Source organism: Heptranchias perlo, chromosome 19 (genome assembly GCF_035084215.1).
Source record: "Heptranchias perlo isolate sHepPer1 chromosome 19, sHepPer1.hap1, whole genome shotgun sequence".
NCBI lineage: Eukaryota > Metazoa > Chordata > Chondrichthyes > Hexanchiformes > Hexanchidae > Heptranchias > Heptranchias perlo.
The window spans coordinates 5584161-5605577 of NC_090343.1; the positions used below are offsets into that span (position 1 = coordinate 5584161).

The following is a 21417-nucleotide window of genomic DNA, read 5'->3' on the forward strand; positions in this document are numbered from 1 at the left end:
ACTTACCTGCTGGCATCCACTTCCTGGCTGTTATCCCGTCCGACTGGCAACAGCCTGTGAATCAGGCTGGCCTGCCGGGCAGGAAACCAAAAAAAAATAAAAGACGTCCTTACATCAAAATCGTAAGGACATCCGGGACATGGGAAACCCCCCCGCCACCGTCCTCTTCCCAACTCCGGGTTAAAATTTACCCCCATGTTACAAAAAGGATATAGAAGCAATGGAGAAGGTACAAAACAGATTTATAAGGATGATACCAGAACTGAGAGGATACAACTATCAGGAAAGACTCAACAGACTGAGGGGTGAACTGATTGAGGTCTTTAAAATTATGAAGGGGTTTGATAGGGTAGACACAGAGATGTTTCCACTTGTGGGGGAGTCCAAAACTAGGGGCCATAAATATAAGATAGTCATTAATAAATCCAATAGGGAATTCAGGAGAAACTTCTTTATCCAGAGAGTGGTTAGAATGTGGAACTCGCTCCCACAAGGAGTAGTTGAGGCGAATAACATAAATGCATTTAAGGGGAAGCTGGATAAACACATGAGGGAGAAAGGAATAGAAGGATATGCTGATAGGGTGAGATGAGGTAGGGTGGGAGGAGGCTCATGTGGAGCATAAACACCGGGATAAGCCAGTTGGGGCGAATGGCCTGTTTCAGTACTGTAAAATTCTATGTAATTCTATGTAAGTAGATAGACTCATAGATCCTTGCACCACAGAAGGAGGCCATTCGATCCATCATACCTATGCTGGCAATTTGCAAGAGCTATCCAATTAGTCCCACTTCCCGCTCTTTCCCCATAGCCCTGCAAATTTTTCCTTTTCAAGTATTTATCCTTTTGAAAGTTACTATTGAATGGAATAGAAAAGGAGATATGAGAGAAGATGTGTCATCCAATCACAAAGGCCAGCAGTCATGTAGTTTGAGTCGCTTTGGGCCGAATGGCCTGTTTCTGTGCTGTAAAATTCTATGTAATTCTATGTGACTTTGCACAAACCGAGCAGACCTGGGACCTTCTTGATTTGCAGGTCTGAGTTGCAGAGTGGACAGCACATTTAGCCCAGAGCTACTGGGGCAGCCCACTCAATTCAGTTTCTAACAAGCTTGTGTTTCATCTCGGTATCCTGACAGAAATGCAGCAAAGGACAAGGGAGCCTGTAGTCTTTGTGCTCCCTCGAGCCAGAATACAAGGACACGTAGGTTCCAAATGGCCACTCTTTGACGTGAGTTACGAGCAGTCGTTTGAGAATTCTGCTCTCTGTCACACTACCATTTCTAATAGCTTCACTGAGCAATAACCTCTGGCTAGGAAATACAGGAAGAGTAGGATTGCGTTCCTTTCCACATCTCTGAGAAGATATTACTTATTATCACCATAAACTAGATTCTGGCTCATAAACTAGTCACAAGGAGGCCTGGGTGTTGGATCGAAATAGTCAATTCCCCGTTGGATGTGCTGAGTCGTCAATCAGCATTAGGTGTCAGCCGTGACTCTGTAGGAATCACTCTCCCCTCTGATATCAGAAAGGTCATGGGTTCAAGCCCCATTCCATAGACTCGAGCACATAATCCAGGCTGACACCCCGAGTGCAGTACTGAGGGTGTGCTGCACTGTCGGAGGTGCCCTCTTTCAGATGAGATGTTAAACCGAGGCCCCGTCTATCCTCTCACGTGGATGTAAAAGGTCCCACGGCCACTATTTCAAAGAAGAGCAGGGAAGGTCTTCCTGGGTCAATACTTAACCCTAAATCGACACCATTAAAAACAGATTATCTGGTTATTATCACATTGCTGTTTGTAAGGACAGCAAGTTCCTGTACCTGAAGTGAGTCAGGTTTTATATGATGACTTTTCACCATCATATTGTCCTGGTGCCAACCCACAAGTGACCAGATTTATTGAATTCAATTTGAACTCCCGACCTCTGGGTTGCTAGTCCAGTACCATCGGCGCTAGGTTACTGTTGCCATGTACGTACATGCCACACCCGTCTGAAAATCTCAGTTATTGACAAGAGCAGAGAAAAGCTGGACTCCAGACTGAGCAAGTCAGCATGTTCATGACCTGATCCATCCCATAAACAGACAGAAACTCAATGCTTGATAACAGTTCAGCAAAAGGCCCACGCCAGCTCAATTGTGGCGCTACTTAAAGACAGATCACTAATAAGAAAAGGCCTGCTGCCTAAGAGGCAACCCTTCTCTCGCCTCTAACCTCCCATCTCTCTCTCTTTGTCACAATCTTCCTTGTCTTCTCCATTTCCTCAATACAGCCCTTTGTACCATCCTTCCTAGTCCCTCCAATGTGGCTCAGTTGGTCAGAAGGTCATGGGTTCAAGTCCCACTCCACGACTTGTGATACTCCCAGTGCAGTTCTGAGGGAGTGCTGCACTGTCGGAGGTGTTGTCTTTTAGATGAGACTTTAAACCGAGGCCCCGTCTGCCCTCTCAGGTGGATGTGAAAGATCCCACGGCACTAGTTCTGGGGAGTTCTCCCCAGTGTCTTGGTCAATATTTTACCCTCAACCAACCACCACTGTAAACAAATTATCTGGTCATTGTTTGTGGGATCTTGCTGTGCGCAAAGTGGCTGCCGCGTTTCCTACATTACAACAGTGGCTACGCTTCAAAAAAGTATTTCATTTGATGCAAAGAGCTTTGGTACGTCCTGAGGTCATGAAAAGTGCTGTGTAAATGCATAGTCTTTCTTTCAAAACTTCAAATATGCCCTCGCCATCAATCTTCCTCCCCTCTGTACCCTCATCACGTTGAACTCAAGGCCCAGTGGACCCTATCCTAACCCTAACTTCTTCTTCCCTGCGATCTTCGAAAACCGTAGAGCTCTTTACAATCTTCCGCCTACAATCAGCAGCTTTTTTTTTTGCTCACCACCGGAGGAAAATCGGGCGGCTCGAGCCCATGGTTTCCCTTTTACACATGAAAAGTGTTCCATTTTGCCCAGCAGTAACATCCCTCACACCATGATTGTCGTGGGTGTCTCCAGGAATGAAACATTAATCTCCCGGACAATGCTGTGAGAGACAGGAGAAAATTCACAGGGGGAGTTTTTAAAAAAATGGTGGGTTTTTTTCATTTTCTTTGATTAGTTATAAAAATATTGGAGACGAGAATAGAGGCTGTTTGACCGGGTGGGGCCGGCTAGTTGGATGCAGGTGATGAAACCTCCAGGAATACGGCCAACAAGAGTTGGCGACTCGACACACAATGAGCACAAAATTCACACACACACAAAAGAAAATATTCAGTAGGGTGTCTCATTTGTTGAGATGTCTGAAGGTTATCTTGGCAGATTGTTTGCAGTACAGTTGCTACATCAGCTATTCTGCAGCTAACAAGCCCATCAAAGGCACACTGATGGCTAAACCCTATGATCAGAGAAAATGTGTCTCTGCTTTCAAATTCTTCGTTGAAAGGGAACTCTGCGGAAGGGGAGGACGGCTACAATCCAGTGATAGCACTCTCATGTGTGAATCAGAAGGTTGTAGGTTCAAGCCCTCTCCGGGACTTCAGTGCATAACCCAGGCTGACACTCCCGGTGCAGCACCGAGGGAGTACTGTACTGTCAGAGGCGCCGTTTTTCAAATAAGACATTAAATCAAGGCCCTGTCCGCCCTCTCAGGTAGATGAGAACGATCCCATGGCGTTATCTAAAGAAGAGCGGGGGAATTGTCCCCGGTGTCCTGGCCAATATTTATCCCTCAACCAACATCGCTAAAACAGATTAACTGGCCTTTATCTCATTGCTGTTTGTGGGATCTTGCTGTGCGCAAATTAGCTGCACAACAGTGACTGCGCTTCAAGAGTATTTCATTGGCTGTGAAGCACTTTGGAATGTCCCAGCAAAGGATAAATTAGAGCAGGAGAGAATGATCCTTGATTTGAACAATGTGTGGAAGCTGGGAGAATGAAGAATGCGGAGGATGGAATCTTTACAATTTAAGAAGAACCAAAGAGAAAGGTTTAGTGCAACAATAACCCTACCACAATCAATAAAATAGAGAAAGAAAAGAAGATTTGTGCTGGAGAGATAGAAAAGAATGAGGGAAATTGCAATCTAGGAGGTAAGGGAAAGGTCACCCATTAGAAAATAAGCAATTCCTTATACCACTCGTGGGCTATGTCTGTGTTGTAACTTTAGCATCAAGTAAAATTATTTCCACTTCACAACAATATTAAAGATGCACCTTCAATCCAGAGTCAGGGCCTGAATTTACGAAAGGGAGAGAAGCAGTGTGAGCATCACCCATGGAGTGTAACTCCAGAGTAGGAGCTCAGAGTCTCTTCTATGAGACATAAGGAAGAAATGGACCCTGAGCCAAAGGAGGAGAGATTAGGGGGCTGATCGTAAGCTTGGTCAAAGAGGCGGATGTTAAGGTGGGTCCTAAGGTGGGAGGTGGAGAGGCAGAGGAGTTTAGGGAGGAAATTCTAGAGCATGGGGCCTAGGCGGCTGAAAGCACGGTCGCCAATGGTGGGGCGAAGGACAGGGGTGATGTGCAAGAGTCAGAGAGTTCGGGGAAGGAGGGGGGTTTTGTAGGACTGGACGAGTTTACGGATTTTAACCGCAGGGAGGGGGATTCTGTGGATGAGTGTAACCACACAGGCACAGAGCTTTCTACTGCAATTCTAGCTCGGCAGGGCAAACAGAATTCAGCCTGTCTGGGATTGTTGGTGCAACTAGCTGCAGCATAAAACCTCCATGAAAGACTGATTGCACAGTGGAACTGGAAGAGGCCTGGGGAGCAAGTTGCTTCCAGTGAGTTACACAAGAAGTAGCTGGGAGAAAATAATGTATGAGGAAGTTGCTCCTTTAACTTATCTTTAAGAAGTAGCTCCTCTAGTTTACAATCTTGTCTCCTGGGTCCCCTTTTCTGGTTTGGTAGAAAGCTGCCTTCCCATACACTAGGGTTGCCAACCCTCCAGGATTGGCCTGGAGTCTCCAGAAATTCTAGCTTAATCTCCAGGACACTGCCGCAAGCAACACTCAAGGGAGCAAAATCATCGGGGCATAAAAAAAATGTTCTTTCATTTTCTTGGAACACTTTTATTTATTAATTATAAAAATGTTGGAGATGGGGGAAAAAAGGCTGTTTGTCAAGAATCACCCAATTGGATAACAAAGAGTCTCTTCATTTTCCAATTTGCCGTGGGAAGGCGGGGCAGTTGGAGGATGGACCAATGGCGGGAGTGTGCGGGCAGGGGGGTTGGAGGTGGGAGGTCATGTGATGAAACCTCCTGGAATACCTCTAACCAGAGTTGGCAACCCTACCATACAACCAAACAGATTTGAGCTTCTTCGACCTCTCTCCATCGCCCAACAAACAAAGCCTTGGATTGTGCGTATGTTTCACAGTAATATTAAGAATGGCCGGGTTGAACCCCACGACACACTTCTCTCCTCCATCACCATCCCCTGCTCCGGAAAGTAAAGAGATGAGGTTGCAGGTAGGGTCAGCACGTCACAGGAGACATCATGTTGTTGTGACAAGTTGAGACTTTACAAGAACATTAAGCTTTTGGTGTTATTTTTCTACAGTAGTCCCCTTGACTGAAACACAGCGCTGATTAATCCACTGCTACAACGTATGACTCCAAGCGGGAAAAACGTCGCCCTTTAGTATAGGAAATCTCTGCATTCAACAACAACTCGCATTTATATAGCGCCTTTAACGTAGTAAAATGTCCCCAGGTGCTTCACAGGAGCGATTATCAAACAAAATTTGACACTGAGCCACATAAGGAGATATTAGGACAGGTGACTGAAAGCTTGGACAAAGAGGTAGATTTTAAGGAGCGTCTTAAAAGGAGAGAGAGGTGGGGAGGAGGAGAGGTTTAGGGAGGGAATTCCAGAGTTTAGGGCCTAGGCAGCTGAAGGCACGGCCGCCAATGGTGGAGCGATTAAAATCGGGGATGCGCAAGAGGCCAGAATTGGAGGAGCGCAGAGATCTCGGAGGGTTGTAGGGCTGGAGGAAGTCACAGAGACAGGGAGGGGCAAGGACTTCTCTCCATCTGATTCTCCTCGATGCGATGTGCCAAGGCACTCCAATGTATGCCCAGGCGCAGGGTTAGGGACATCTTGTCCTGAATGTCCCTTAAAGATCACCATAAGTGTTCAAGGAAACACTTGGATTTTAATTAATTTTTTAAAAACTTTTTCATTTAAAGATTTTAATGAAATAACATTTATGCGAAACGCAACAAAAACCGGGAACAAAGAACATGTTACATCCAACAAAAAAATCCCAAAATGCTGGTGACAGCCGGAATTACAAGCCCACCAGTGCTGCTGATATCAAGATGCTGTTGTAAATATCGAATCTGATAAAAAAAAGACACAAAATCATTCTGAAACGGGCGAGATCCCTCATCCCTCTGCATCAAGAGCGCATGAAGAAGTGTCCAAGTAGTTGGGCTGGGCTGGGGGCAGGTCTGGGACGGTCTAGGCTGAGATAGGCTCGGCTCTACGGGGCTGGTTTTTACGGGGCAGGGCTGGGCTGGGCTGGGCTCTAAGGTACTGGGCTGGGGCTAAAGAAAATCTGTCTGTTCCTGGGTCCAGAGGGGAGAACCAAAAGACTGGGCACAGTGCCTTGAGTGCCTTTCCCTTGTTGTGACTAATCAGTCGAGGTAGCATTTCATTCCAAACCCAAGGGTGCGCCTTCAACGAGGCCCAGAGATTCCCCTCACCCAACAAAGATTGCAATTAACCTTAATTTAATTTATTCACCTGAGTAAGACACACTGAATTAAAAACAGAGAGCCAAGCCTCCACCACATTCCAAAATCCTCATTTTTTTTCTGCACAATTAAATATCGCCAGGTTAACCTGATTGATTTTGTTTGCCGTGCAGTGCTGGTTATATCGAAGCAAGGGGAATTATTCGGTCCTGCCTCACGGCCAAAATCCTCCGACTGCCAGTCTCAATCAGCTCTCTCCCAGTAGTAAGGAGTCAGACAGCCCTGAGTGACGGTAATCGGATTGCCAGGAGCAAGCTGCCAATTGCAGGGTTGCCAACTCTGGGTTGGACGTATTCCTGGAGGTTTCATCATGGAGACTTCCCACTTCCAACCGCCCCGCCCCTCCCCCTCCCCCTCCCCCCCACCCCACGTTCCCGCCATTGGTCGCCCGGCACGTCCATCCTCACGGTGCCCCGCCTTCCCGTGGCCAATCAGAAAGAGAATAGATTTCTCATTACCCAACTGGATGACTGTCAGTCAAACAGCAATTTTTCCCCATCTCCAATATTTGTAGAACTAATGAACAAAATGTTCAAAGAAAATGAAAGAAATACACAATTATTTTTTTCTATTGTCCCGATGATTTTTCTCCCCGGGTGTTGCTCGCAGCAGTGTCCAGGAGATTAATCTTTAATTCCTGGAGACTTCAGGACAGTCCTGGAGAGTTGGCAACCCTTATTGCCAGGTCAGTCACACAGCATTGGCCCTCAGCCTAGGGTTGCCAACCCTCCAGGATTACCCTGGAGTCTCCAGGAATTAAAGATTAATCTCCGGGACACTGCTGCCAGCAGCACCCAGGGAGAAAATCATAGGGGCGTTAAAAAGAAAATGTGTTCCTTTCACTTTTGTCGAACACTTTCATTTATTAGTTATAAAACTATTGGAGATGGGGAAAGAAGGCCGTTTCACTAACAGTCAAGATTAATCCAATTGGCTGACAAAGAGTCTGCTCCCTTTCCAATTGGCCGTGGGAAGGCAGTGTGCCCGGAGGATGGACCAATGGCGGGAGAGTGCGGGCGGGGCGGTTAGGGCGGGAGGTCATGTGATGAAACCTCCAGGAATACGTCCAACCAGAGTTGGCAACCCTACCTCGGTCTGAAACTTTCCTTTGAACAACAGGAATTAGATGCGGCACGGAGCAGACGCAGAGTAAACTGACGCGTCCCAGCCATGGGCCTTAGGTTCAACTCCCGCTGCACTTCAGTGGCATTTCCACAACCCCAACAGGCCTCTGACCTTTGACCTCTCTCTAGACGATTGTCACTTCTGGCGCCAGTTCGCAAGCAATATTGCTGCTGTAGGCATTAGTCCACTAGGAATTGGATTGAGACTCACCATAAGAGACACAGTCAGCAGACAAAGAGAGCGAACGAGAGAGGGAGTGAACGAGTGAGAGGGTGAGCAAGAGGGAGTGAGGGAGAGTGACAGAGAGAGCTATGTATAGAGAGACACACACATAGATATAGTGAGGGAGAATCAGAGAGAGAGGCTGGCAGAAAAAGAGACAGAGGCAAAGAGAGAGTCATAGAATGAGCGAGAGAGGGTGAAAGGGAGTGACAGAGATAGAGAGAGAGAGAGACTCAGAGACATAAAGGGGGAGTTAAAGAGAGACAGAGGCAGAGAAGGAGACACAGAGAGAGACAGACAAAGACAGACAGACAGTAAGAGTCTTCCATGGGCTGAATTCAACCCCAAGTGCCAGAAGGGAAGAGGCAAAGTGTGAGCTCACTATGCCACCGAGTCCTGTTAACTAAATTATTGAAACATTGATTTTCTGTCCATTTAAAATGCTAATAAACAATCTGTGTTCCACGAGGATCAGATCGCACGTGAGCAGAGGTGGGAAGATTAAACGTGTTTTAATGTCTAAAGTCTTTTAGCACCATTACACCCTTAATGTCATCTACAACCTGAGAGGCAACACTTTATGGTCAATCTTCCTGTTATTTATGTCCTACGATTTAATTAATTTCAGAATCAGTGAAGATTCTCACCATTTTATGTGCAGCCACCCGCTTTGCAATATCAGAAGGAGTCTCTCCATTGCCGACTCGCATTGCTCCCTGACCTCCAGCCACTGCCTTCAACCCCAGTCTGCAATGGGTTAGGCCATCTCTGCAGGGATAGCAGTAGGTCACGCACAACTGGCCACATGAGGAGATGATCAAAACCAGCCGGGGTTCTCCCGACTGCTCAGCATCGAGTGACTCCCGTTTCCCTACTTTTATCTGAACAATAGCCATTCTGATTGGAGGTGAAAATTGGACGTGAAATTGGATGACGGCTCGAACTGGGCGCAGGGAACGATCCCGAGCGGGTAGGCCCGAGGCCCACCCGATATTGGGCCTCATTTCGATTAGACAGGCGAGCTGCGTGTCTCGCTCCACCCCTCCCCTCCCCTCCCCCACCCATCTCCCCCACCACATCCCTCTCCGCCCATCCGTCCCCACCCCTCCCTCCCCATCATCCATCCTCTTCTCCCATCCTCCCTCTCCCCGCCGTGGCAGCTTGTCGGTGAAGGGGATTTAAGTTTCGGTGCCACTACACCACCAGCCAGTGCCCCTCAGGTGGGTCCTGGGGAGGGGAGGTGATCGGGAGTGGGGCCGAGCAGAGGGGGGGGGCGGCAACATTCTTCGGGACTGGGTGGAGTTGGGAGGAGCGCTTTAGCCTTCGGGCAGCCCAATTTCGGGAAGGGGCCCTGAACCCCTATTTGCAAAGGCTAAGGGGCCTGGGCGAGCCGTTACTTCAGCCTTTACCAATATGGCGGGCGGCGGACTTCCAGCATGGAATGTGAGCACCCACGCCGTCTGCCATTTTGGACGCCAATGAATTTCTCAGCTTTTGTGTCTAATACCCTACATCCCCTCCCAATGCAACAAGCCAGCCTTTGGCTCAGTGGTAGCATTCCTGCTTCTGAGTCAGAAAGTACGGGGTTTGAACCGAGCTCCAGACATTCCTGGCGAGAGGAGACCGGAGCTCCAGACAGTCCTGGGCGTGGAGACCAGAGCTCCAGACAGTCCTGGGTGTGGAGACCAGAGCTCCAGACAGTCCTGGGCGTGGAGACCGGAGCTCCAGACAGTCCTGGGCGTGGAGACCAGAGCTCCAGACAGTCCTGGGCGTGGAGACCGGAGCTCCAGACAGTCCTGGGCGTGGAGACCAGAGCTCCAGACAGTCCTGGGCGTGGAGACCAGAGCTCCAGACAGTCCTGGGCGTGGAGACCAGAGCTCCAGACAGTCCTGGGCGTGGAGACCAGAGCTCCAGACAGTCCTGGGCGTGGAGACCAGAGCTCCAGACAGTCCTGGGCGTGGAGACCAGAGCACCAGACAGTCCTGGCGAGAGGAGACCGGAGCTCCAGACAGTCCTGGGCGTGGAGACCGGAGCACCAGACAGTCCTGGGCGTGGAGACCGGAGCTCCAGACAGTCCTGGGCGTGGAGACCGGAGCTCCAGACAGTCCTGGGTGTGGAGACCAGAGCACCAGACAGTCCTGGGCGTGGAGACCGGAGCTCCAGACAGTCCTGGGCGTGGAGCTCCAGACAGTCCTGGGCGTGGAGACCGGAGCTCCAGACAGTCCTGGGCGTGGAGACCGGAGCTCCAGACAGTCCTGGGCGTGGAGACCGGAGCTCCAGACAGTCCTGGGCGTGGAGACCAGAGCACCAGACAGTCCTGGCCAGCAGAGACCGGAGCTCCAGACAGTCCTGGCAAGTGGAGACCAGAGCTCCAGACAGTCCTGGCAAGAGGAGACCAGAGCTCCAGACAATCCTGGTGAGTGGAAGCCAGATCTCTGGTGGCAATCTAGAACTCTCTCCCCCCCGAAAAAGCTGTTGAGACTGGGGGTCAATTGAAAATTTCAAAACTGAGATTGATAGATTTTTTGTTAGGTTAAGGGTGACAGAACCAAGGCGGGTAGATGGAGTTAAGATACAGATTGGCCATGGTCTAATTGACTGACAGAACAGGCTCGAGGGGCTGAAAGGCCTTCTCCTGTTCCCATGTAATTATCTTGTGGCCTCAGCCAGGGCAGCAGAGTGGGGGCCACAATTGGGCCTCAGTGTCCCAATGCGAATAAGGGGGAGTAATCAGCCAGGCTTGCTGCTCCTGATCACTATCCAGTGACCCCTGGCTGGAAAGTGCATGTGTGTGGAGGTCAAGTGAGAAGAGGGTCAGCTTGAGTTATGATGCACCTCGCCAAATCCTCAATGCCTCGCCCTACACACGGAGGCCAAAGTTATGGTGGATGTCAACGGCAAAGCCGTAAAGCAAATGAGCCGTGAAAGTGAGTTTAAATGGTTGGATTTCACTACAGCCCCTTTAAGCCTGTTTTTGTCAGACTGCTTCCCCGACATCCAGTCCTGGATGAGCCTCAATTTCCTCAATTGGGAAAACCGAAGCCATCGTTTTAGGCCCCCGCCACAAACTCCGTTCTCTAGGCACCGATTCCAGCCGTTATCTGAGGCTGAACCAGACCGTTTGCAACCTGGGCGTCCTATTTGACCCCGGAGCTGAGTTTCCGACCCCTTATCCGCTCCCATCACCAAGGCCGCCTACTTCCACCCCTGTAACATCACCCGTCTCCGCCCCTGGCTCAGCTCATCTGCTGCTGAAACCCTCATCCGTGCCTTTGTTACCTCTAGACTTGACTATTCCAATGCTCTCCTGGCCGGCCTCCCATAAACTTGAGCTCATCCAGAACTCTGCTGCCTGTATTCTAACCGGTACCAAGTCCCGCCAAACACTCAGTGTCAAGGCCTACGTATGAAGAAAGGCCATTTAAGCAAGGTACCCAGGGCCAGGGGGGCAGGGGGGCCAGGGGGCCAGGGGGGCAGGGGGGCAGGGGGGCCAGGGGGCCAGGGGGGCAGGGGGGCAGGGGGGCCAGGGGGGCCAGGGGGGCAGGGGGGCCAGGGGGGCAGGGGGGCAGCCAGTGCCCATGGGACCATGCCCAGCATGCGTCAGGCCCTTCAAGGAGAACATCTCAACCTCACCATCATATTCTGTCATTGTATAGAGGAAGCAGATCATTAAAGCAATTGTTTAATGAGCTGCATTGTTTAATGAGCTGCTGGAGGCTGTGATTGATGACGGCAGTATCTTTGCACATGTAAATGATCAAATTCCCACACAAGCGTGGAATATGTCTGGTAGATAGCAACAGTGTCAATTACATCCCCAGATTAATACGTTTAATATTGTCTGATACACTCCGGTATAATGGCAGCAAACACCAATCTTGTTAAAGAAAAGAACGTGTTGTTCTCATCCAAAGGACACTGTTATTACAAGAAAGACAACTTGCATTTATATAGAGCCTTTAACACAGTAAAACATCCCAAGGCGCTTCACAGGAGCGATTATCAAACAAAATTTTACACCGAGACACATAAGGAGATATTAGGACAGGTGACCAAAAGCTTGGTCAAAGAGGTGGGTTTTAAGGAGCGTCTTAAAGGAGGAGAGAGAGGTCGAGAGGTTCAGGGAGGGAATTCCAGAGCTTAGGGCCCAGGCAGCTGAAGGCACGGCCGCCAATGGTGGAGCGATTAAAATCGGGGAATGCGCAAGAGGCCAGAATTGGAGGAGCTCAGAGATCTCGGAGGGTCGTAGGGCTGGAGGAGGTCGCAGAGATAGGGAGGGGCGAGGCCACGGGGGGGGATTTGAAAACGAGGATGAGAATTTTAAAATCGAGGCATTGCAATGGAACTTAAGCTTCCCATCAAGGCACGGCATTAGAGGTGTTAAAAATACCCTGTTCTATATATGTTCCACATAAAACACAGGTGGCTGAGCTTTCATTGCAGATCGCTGCACCGAACGCAAGTAATATGCGCCAGAGATTAATTATTTCAGGCCTATTTCAAGCAGAATCAGTTATGCATATAGCCCGAGGGTGTCAGTGCTGTGAATTCCACCCCAAGGATTCCACAGCAACAGACAACTGTATATATGTGCAAGCATGTGCACGCTCACTTGCTTCAAATCCTTGGTTCACAGCTTTATTTCTGGCAGATGGACCATCCCCCATTGTCTGGGGAAACGCCAGCCCGCGCTGGCAATGGGAGACCACGCCGCTGGCAAGAGCTCAGGCCACCGCTGGGCGGGCGTTTGTTTTACCCGGCGTCAGCTGCGGCTCAGTGGGTCGCACTCTCGTCTCTGAGCCAGAAGGTTTGTGGGTTCGAGTCCCACTCCACAGACTTGAGCGCATAAACCAGGCCGAAACTCCCGGTGCCAGTACTGAGGGACTGCTGCCCTGTCGGAGGTGCCGTCTTTCGGATGAGACATTAAACCGAGGCCCCGTCTGCCCTCTCAGGTCGACGGGGTAAAAGATTCCATGGCACTATTTCGAAGAAGAGTTCTCCCTGGTGTCCTGGCTAATATTTATCCCTCAACCAACATCACTAAAACAGATTATCTGGTCGTTATCACACTGCTGTTTGTGGGATCTTGCTGTGTGCAAATTGACTGCCATGTCTCCCTACATTACAACAGCGACAACACTTCAAAAGTCCTTCATTGGCTGTAAAGCGTTTTGGGACGTCCTGAGGTGGTGAAAGACGCTATATAAATCCAAGTTCTTACTTTCTTTCAAATATGCAGCCCCCTCCCACCATCATAGCCCCCAGAGGAGTTGCTGAGATGGGTCTTGTAGCCCAGGGGATTGGCTGCTGAAGAACCACATTTACCTCACGGCTCTGCTGGCCAAAGTTACGGTGGATATCAACGGCAAAGCCGTAAAGCAGAGAAGCCGTAAGAGTGTCTTTAGATGATTGGATTTCACTACTTAAGCCTGTTGTTGTCAGACTGCTTGCCCGACATCCAGTCCTGGATGAGCCGCAACTTCCTCAATTGGGAAAAACCGAAGCCATCGTTTTAGGCCCCTGCCACAAACTCCGTTCCTTAGCCACCCATTCCATCCCCCTCCCCGGCCATTATCTCAGCCTTGGCGTCCTACCTGACCCTGAGCTGAGCTTCCGACCCCCCCCCCCCACAATATCCGCTCCATCACCAAGACCGCCTACTTCCACTTCCGAAATATCGCCCGTCACCGCCCCTGCCTCAGCTCATCTGCTGCTGAAACCCTCATCCGTGCCTTTGTTACCTCCAGACTCGACTATTCCAATGCTCTCCTGGCCGGCCTCCCATCTTCCACAAACTTCAGCTTATCCAAAATCCTGTTTCCCGTATTCTAACTCGCACCAAGTCCCGTGCACCTTCACCCCTGTGCTCTCTGACCTGCATTGGCTCCAGATCCCTGAACGCCTCCAATATAAAATTCTCATCCTCGTGTTCAAATCCCTCCACCACCTCTCCCCTCCCTATCTCTGTAACCTCCTCCAGCCCCACAACCCTCTGAGAACTGCCTTTCTGCAACTCTGGTTTCTTGTCCGTCCCCATTGGCGGCCGTGCCTTCAGCCATCTAGGTCCTGAGCTGTGGAATTCTCTCCCTAAACCCCTCCGCCTCTCTCTCCTCCTTAAAACACACCTCTTTGGCCAAGCTTTTGGTCACCTGTCCCAATATCTCCTTCTTCAGCTCGGCATCAATTTTTGTCTGATTACGCTCCAGTCCACTCCTTGGGACATTTCTCTATGTTAAAGGCGCCATATAAATGCATTGCTTTTTTAAGGGCACCTGCGTACGTTCTTTCACCGAGTGCGACTCAGGTAACGGCTCATCGGTCAGACCCCCTTTAACTAATTCAACAGGCGTTTTCCAAAGATCTTTTGCTGTGCAGTATCTGACTGACTAGCTGCCCTGTTTCCGATTTCAAATGTTAAATCATAAGGGTCAATAAAAAGGGAACAACAAACACCTCATGGAAAGAGCAAACTCCACTTCAGAGTAAACTAAAAACAAACAAAAGGGTAAGATTCCGCTAAACCAGGAGACAGGTAATAATGGACCCGCCTCTTAAAGAAGCAACACTCTTACCAGGGTTTTACAGAGAAAATATTTGGTTCACTCTTTAAGGGCTGAAGTGTTTTTTTTAAACCAAACAGAAAGAACTATTGCTTGGTTTTTGGAGAAATATGGATTTATCCATTCATCCATCGTATTTGGGAAGCGGCTGCATGGGTCATGGGAGGAAGGAGGAAAGCAGGAAACCCCCCTTTTCAGGGGTCACTGTATCTGGTTGCTAGTTGACATCCAATGTATTTAAATCAGTACAAATAGAGATAACCTGATAAATGGGACAACTCCACTTCCACTGGGATAATGAGGTTACCAGTACCCGAGGAACCACCCAAAGGTGGCAGTCTTACTGCTCAACTGTCCCATCTTAATTGCTATGTCTGACACCAAACAGGGTCACTGCAGGAATCCCAAGGCGGCAACATCAGTTGATTTGCTAGTTATACAGAAACCGCCCCAAACATTGAATTCCATCCCCACGCACTGGAGGTTGAGAATTACACTGACACCAGAGGACTGACAAAAGTGCGTTCCCTGGTTTGTGCTTCTGGTGGAATCCAAGAGATTGCTCCATTAACTCTACCCTTTACGTACGTTTGGTCTATTTGCTCAGTATAAAGGGGCATTGAATGGGATAGCGGGAATAGTAACTAAATAAAATGGGGAGAAATCTCCCGCAATAGGCCAGTTAAATTCCCTGTCCCGTTTAACAGGTGTGATCAATATAATCACTGTTGTAATGTAGGAAATGAGGCAGCCAATTTGTGCACAGCAAGCTCCCACAGACATCAATGTAATAAATAACCAGATAATCTGTTTTTTTAATGATGTTGATTGAGGGATAAATATGGGCCAGGACATTGGGGAGAACTCCCTCGCTCTTCTTTGAAATAGTGCCATGGGATCTTTTACATCCGCCTGAGAGGCCTTGGTTTAACATCTCATCCGAAAGACGGCACCTCCAACAGTGCAGCACTCCCTCAGTACTGCACTGGAGTGCCAGCCTGGATTTTGTGCTCAAATCATTGGAGTGGGATTTAAACCCACAACCATCTGACTCAGAGGCGAGAGTGCTGCCCACTCTGCCCCGGCTGACACTGTAAGTCGACACGCTCATCCTCCTCCCTGCATCCTCGTCCCATTGAGTCAAAAAAAAAGACTCATCACACCATCTCTTTCTTTTTTAGAGGCTCAAAATGGTGGGACTGCTCTCCTACTTCAGTCACTTCCTCCTCCTACAATCTACAGGCTTTTAAAACCCAAGCTTGGTGTTCCCCAAAGATCACTCTTTGATTTACCTCATCCTCTCACCTGCTCCTTTCAAACTTAATGGCATCCTGCACTATTTTGGCCTGCTCTTAGCTTTCTCAAACTAAACAACTTTTAGTCAGAGGCCCTCGTTCAAAGGACTGGTGATGTCACCCATTTCCACCAGCTCTTCTTCTGATTGGGTAACACAATCATAGAAATATACAGAAGTTTCAACATGGAAACTGGCCATTCGGCCCAACCAGTCCATGTTGGCCTTTACCCGCCACGCAAACAAATAGTTCTCATCATGTCTACCCACCCAGTTCCCATATCCCTTCAATCCCTTCTCCTTCATCCACCCATCCAAACGAATCTGGAATAGTTTCTGCCTCAACCACTAAGCCTGGAAGTAGGGTGACATATTCCTGGAGGTTTCATCACATGACCCTCCCACCTCCAAATGCCCCACCCCCACTCTCCCGCCATTGGTTGCCCAACTCATACATCCTCGCGGTGCACCACTTTCCCACGGCCGATCGGAAAGTGAATGGACTCTTCATTATCCGATTGGGTGATTCTTGACTGTCAGACAAACAGAATTTTTTTCCCGGTATAATAAACAAAAGTGTTCAAAGAAAATATTAAATAAACACAAATTTTTTAACGCCCTGTGATTTTTTTTCTCCCGGGTGTTGCTGGCAGCAGTGTCCTGGAGATTAGTCTCTAATTCCTGGAGACGCCAGGGCAATCCTGGAATCCTGGAAATGAATTCCACAGCCTCGCAACTCAAGAACAGCCTCGGAGCAACCCAGAGACCGCAACCAATGGGTGAATTTGCCCTTCACAATCTTGGCACCGATGCAAACCTGAATCCGCTTGGCATTGACGCTAAACCTGGAGTCTAGATCAGGGTGTCGAGCTCCGAACTGGTTCCAAAGGGATGTTGGAGTGAGACGACCTTCTCTCCGGGAAGTCTCAGTCAGTCGGTTCCCAGGGTCAGGTTGGGCCCCGACGAGGGACGCAGGCTGAATTCACACTGTAACCGCGGTGTCAGCGCGAAGCTAAAACTGCTTCACGATGACGCTACAGTTGTAGTGTGAGTGGAACCCGAAAATAGGGTTGCCTGTAGCAACAGCAAGCCAGCAGGCCCACCCATAGCAACGATCACGGCAACATGCAGCAACCAGCCCCGTCACTCATCGGACTGCTTACATGTTTTTAATCTGATACCTGGAGGTTTGGACAGCTTCAAAACACAATATTGGGGTCAATTTTACGACATCTCCATCTCGGGGGGCAAGATTCCCCTCCGTTAGGATGTGAACAGATCGGATAATTGCGCCCCTCAATGCCAAACCTGTTTTTGTTTTTGAGGGGGAAGAAAGGAGTTATCTTTGTCACATTGATATCCGCACTAAATAACACACTTTGATACAATTTACAAGACATGTCCAGTGTTTGTAAATAGACCACAAAAAATTTGCCACTTTTTCTTCCCCACAAGGACAGCGTCCCTTTAAAAGTTCCTTTAACATTTAAAAAAAATTGATTTCCTGCTGTCACGAGGGACAGGGAATAATTATCGCCAAATCCTTGGGAGTAAAGATTGACATTTTAAAGCTGTCTCTCTCTAAAGCAAAATTAAATGTTCAACATCTCAAATGCTCCTTTTCCACTTTTAACTGCCCGTTCTCACATTTTTTTTTTGCAATAATTTACTAAGTACCAGTCAGGAGTCTGTTTTTGACAGTTTCATTTATTATATGTAGAAAATATAAAGCAGGTGACTACTAAAAACAAGCTAGTCGTCTATCGCAAAAACCTCTCTGTCCATCGAACCACCACCATCTCCTCAGCACCCCTAGCTCCCTCGCTGAACCAAGCAACTCCATTTAAAAAAAAGAGAAATCATCTGCCAAAAACATAACCAACCGAGATTTTAAAAAGTGACAAACTTTTTTCTTGTTAAAAAGAAAAATCGTAAGAGATTGAGCAGTAAAATTGCATTTTTTGTTTAAAAACTTGCATCAAAGTGACATTTTTGCAGAGGGGAGAACATGCAACCTTCAGAGAAAAAATATATACAACTGATTAAAAATACATCAGAGAGAAGAAGAAAAAGGAAAAATCAAAATGGGATAGCATTAAAAAGATCTCGATACATCAGTTTAGTTGCACATACACAGCCGGATTGTGTGTACAATGATATATTTCCTTTAACATTGCACATTAATGATCCCAAATCTTTCTCAAACACACACACACACACACACACACACACACACAGAATCATTGAATCATAGAAAGTTACGGCACAGAAGGAGGCCATTTGGCCCATTTTGTCCATGCCAACCGAAAAAGAGCTATCCAGCTTAATCCCATTTTCCAGCACTTGGTCCGTAGCCCTGTAGGTTATGACACTTCAAGTGCACATCCAAGTACTTTTTAAATGAGTTGAGGGTTTCTGCCTCTACCACCCTTTCAGGCAGTGAGTTCCAGACCCCCACCACCCTCTGGGTGAAAAAATTTCTCCTCAGCTCCCCTCTAATCCTTCTACCAATTACATTAAATCTATGCCTCCTGGTCACTGACCTCTCTGCTAAGGGAAATAGGTCCTCCCTATCCACTCTATCTAGTCCTGTCATAATTTTATATACCTCGATTAAATCTCCCCTCAGCCTCCTCTGTTCCAAAGAAAACAACTCCAGCCTATCCAATCTTTTCTCATAGCTAAAATTCTCCAGCCCTGGCAACATCCTCGTAAATCTCCTCTGTACCCTCTCTAGTGCGATTACATCTTTCCTGTAATGTGGTGACCAGAACTGTTCGCAGTACTCAAGCTGTGGCCTAACCAGTGTTTTATACAGTTCTAGCATAACCTCCCTGCTCTTATATTCTATGCCTCGGCTAATAAAGGAAAGTATCCCATATGCCTTTTTAACCACCTTATCTACCCTTCCTGCTACCTTCAGGGATCTGTGGACATGCACTCCAAGGTCTCTTTGTCCCTCTACACCACTCAGTATCCTCCCATTTATTGTGTATTCCCTTGCCTTGTTTGCCCTCCCCAAATGCATTACCTCACACTTCTCCGGATTGAATTCCATTTGCCACTTTTCTGCCCACTTGACCAGTCCATTGATATCTTCCTGCAGTCTACAGCTATCCTCCTCACTATCAACCACACGGCCAATTTTTGTATCGTCTGCAAAGTTCTTGATCAAGCCCCCCACCTTCAAGTCCAAATCATTAATATATACCACAAATAGCAAGGGACCCAGTACTGAGCCTTGCGGGACCCCACTGGAAACAGCCTTCCAGTCACAAAAACACCCGTCAACCACACACATATATATATTCACAGTAGTGTCTGTGCAACACAAGAGCAAGATAGAAACTATTTTTTATATATACACCAGCAATCACACTGTTCCTGCCCATCTATCTATCTATCTATATATTTCTTTAAGGAAATGCAACAATAAAAAAGATCAAAATCCAGGGATTTTCTTTTGTTCTTTTTTTTCTAAAAAAAAAGAGAAAAAAAATCAAAACGTCAGATAGTTAAAATTACTCACCGAGAGGCAAGAAAATGCAGGAGTTTAAAAAACGGCAAAACAGAGAGAGAGAGAGAGAGAGAGAAGAGTGAGAGGATAAGAGGAGGGAGAGAAAGAGACTTGACTGTGGGTGAGAAATAACAAGGCAGAGAGAGAGAAACCAGCGCAGCGAAATCTACCAGCAGCCGGCACTCTCCACTGCGGGCTGGAGGGGTGACCAGAGGCTGGGGGGGAGACACACACCCAGCTGGCAATGCACCCCACGACCCCGCAGGAAGGGAGTCCCACACCAGCAGCGATAGTTTTTTCCTCCGACTGCCTTCGGTTTGCCGTTTGTTGGCCCGGCGGGGACTCCTCCGCCGCTTTGAGGTCCGGCTCTCTTCCCTCTGCGCTGACGGTGGGTTCGCCTCAGATCCATCTTCTTGGCTAAGCTTTTTTTTTTCTCGCTTGCTCCTAATCTCAGGGCAGTAATTACAGGAAATCGGCTGGAATCAGCTTTTAAATAGCTGCAGCTCCTATTATCGATTAAAAATTTAAGAATAATAAAGAAAAGACTCCTGCATCCATTTTTTAACCTGGGTTCTAAACCTATCTCTATATAATTATAAAGACCCTTTGGATCTAGCAAGATGAAATATCTGATCTATGTGTGTGTGTGTGTGTGCTGTTCCTATCAATTTCTCCCCATTATAAATTCCTATGTCCACATTTATAATGGGAAACCCCTGTAAACTTGGCAGGTTATAATTCAACCCCCCCCCCCCCCCCACAACCTCATAATGGAGGCTCTGCAGCACCACCACCAGTGGGAGGGTGGAATTACAGTGTGACGAGTTTACATAGGCAGTTTCCATTATAAATGTAGGCATGGGTATTTATAATGGGGAGAGGTTGACAGGCGAGAGCACACAGATGGTACCAGCGCAATGAAGTACGTACTACCTGCAGCAACTCACCTAGATCACTTCAACAGTACCTCTCTCTCCCCCGTGACCTCCACTGCAACAAACAACAACAACAACAACAACTTGCATTTATATAGCGGCTTTAACATAGTAAAATGTCTCAAGGCGCTTCACAGGACCGCTATCAAACAAAATTTGACACCGAGCCACATGAGGAGATTTTAGGACAGGTGACCAAAAGCTTGGTCAAAGAGGTGGGTTTTAAGGAGCGTCTTCAAGGAGGAGAGAGAGGCAGAGAGGCGCAGAGGTTTAGGGAGTGAATTCCAGAGCTTAGGGCGTAGGCAGCTGAAGGCACGGACGCCAATGATGGAGCGACTAAGATCGGGGATGCGCAAAAGGCCAGAGTTGGAGGAACGCAGAGATCTCGGAGGGTTGTAGGGCTGGAGGAGGTTAAGGAGATAGGGAGGGGCGAGGATTATAAATGTGGCCATAGGAATTTATCATGGAGGAAGGTTGAAAGGAAGAGCACACAAGCACCGCCAGCACACTGGGCATGAAGTACGCAGTATCTGCAGTAACTCCCCTGTGACCTCCACCCTAAGAAGGACAATAGCGGCAATGTTGTGGGAACTCCATCAACTCCAAGTCACGCACACCACCCTGACTTGGACATATATCGCCATTCCTTCATCTTCGCTGGGTCGAATCCTGGAATTCTCTCCCTGACACCATCACCACACGGACCGCAGCGGTTCAAGAAGAAGACCCACCACCACCTTCTCAAGGGCAACTAGGGTTGGGCAATAAATGCCGGCCTTGCCAACGACACCCACATCTCCGAGAACAATTTTTTTTTAATGTTTACAAAGCAGTTTCCAGTTTAAATGTGGAGATAGGAATTTATAATGGAAATATAAAATTAAGGATAGCACGCGTATCATTAAAATAGGGACTGAATTACACTTGCAATTCTTGGGCCCAGTTATTCCCTGCCCTCTCACCCCATTTCATCTGAAGACTGCACTTAGTCTTCACTCCCTGTGT

General features: G+C 48.1%; 1 protein-coding gene across 1 annotated transcript in view; it reads right to left on the reverse strand.

Annotated features, from left to right (window-relative positions):
• Window positions 1–19674, reverse strand: part of raly (RALY heterogeneous nuclear ribonucleoprotein) — a 100578-nt gene extending 80904 nt beyond the window's left edge. Inside the window, exon 1 of the mRNA XM_068000755.1 lies at window positions 19490–19674. The gene's annotated coding sequence lies outside the window, so the exon portion shown is untranslated. The remainder of the gene's footprint in view (window positions 1–19489) is intronic.
• Between the last annotated feature and the right edge of the window lie 1743 nt (window positions 19675–21417).